The sequence below is a fragment of the Empidonax traillii genome, unplaced genomic scaffold (genome assembly GCF_003031625.1).
Source record: "Empidonax traillii isolate 1590-97213 ecotype Southwest subspecies unplaced genomic scaffold, ASM303162v1 scaffold1655:size138967, whole genome shotgun sequence".
Classification (NCBI taxonomy): domain Eukaryota; kingdom Metazoa; phylum Chordata; class Aves; order Passeriformes; family Tyrannidae; genus Empidonax; species Empidonax traillii.
Window position 1 is genome coordinate 29,651 of NW_020956848.1, and position 1,349 is coordinate 30,999.

Here is a 1,349-nt window from a genome sequence, read left to right on the forward strand (position 1 = left end):
AACACCGGGATGGGGAACGGAGGGAGCGCAAACACTGGGATGGGGAATGGAAGGATGGGGAACACCGGGATGGGGAACACCAGGATGGGTAACGGAGGGAGTGGGAACGTCGGGATAAGGGGGTCCAGATGGATCGGGAACCAAGGGGTAGGGAACAGCTGGATGAGGGAACAGATGGATCGGGAACGGCTGGATATGGGGGCAGCTGGATCCATGGGGGCACAGCTGGATCTGTGGGGGCACAGCTGGATCCGTGGGGGCACAGCTGGATCCGTGGGGACACAGCCAAATCCATAGGAACATAGCTGGATCCATGGGGGCACAGCTGGATATATCAGGGTATCATCTGGATTTCAGGCCTCACACCCCCATCTAGGATGCAGGGACAAACCCGAAACTCTTCCTATGGGGCAGCCCAGAGGGAAAACACCTCTTTGGAAGGTGCCAGCACCAAGAAATCCCTCTGTAAAGTCTCTCTGTGGAGTCACCCAGGGGAGGGGAAGGGCCTGTGGCTGGGAGGGTGTTTTTTATTCCGGGGGGAAATTCACTCTGCAGAGCATTGGATTCCCTTCCTCACCCACCAGCTCTGTCCTGGAGGAAACAGGATTAAATGTTTCATTTCGGGGAGTGAAGCTGTGCCAAAGGGAAAGAGATCCATGTGTTTGGAAAGAGCCCTGGTTCCAGTGGAAGCCTCTGTCGGGCTGGGACTGTTCATCCATCCCGGGACCAAGTCCCGGAACCAAGTCCTGGAAACGCAGCCTGGCCTGTGGCTGTTTTAAAGTGCGTTTTAAAGTGTGTTTTTTAAGTGTTTTCCATTGTAAAATGTTTCTGGCAGAAGTCAGAGCCCGCATTCTGCCTGGTGGGAACATCCCAGGCACTGGGGAGAGACGGAGCAGCAGAGCCAGATGGGAATAACGGGGATCTTCCCAGCACGGCTTTGTGCCCTGAATTACACCAGAAACTGCATTATTTCTGGTATGAAAATAAAACCAGGGCAAGCAGGGAACATAAATAGATTTTACGAGAGTTTTTAAGGGGGGGGGGGGGGGGGGAAGCTCAGCAAACACAGATTTTTGGCCCCCCCCCCCCCCTTCAGTTTATTTTTGAGGCGAAATATGGAAAATCTGGATGGAAACAGGCTGGATGGAAATGTCTCTTCTCCGATTTAATGTCCTGACACGTTACAGGACACTGAGGTGCAGAGGGGCCGATTTTCTGCACAGAAGGGGCTGCTTTATTTCCTCATCCAGCGCCTGGGAGGGAGCGCACAGGGAGCCCTGGGAAAAGAAGAGAGGGAGAGAAAAGGAGGAGCGGCGGAAGGGAGGTAAGGAAAAAAAAAACGGTGGCAC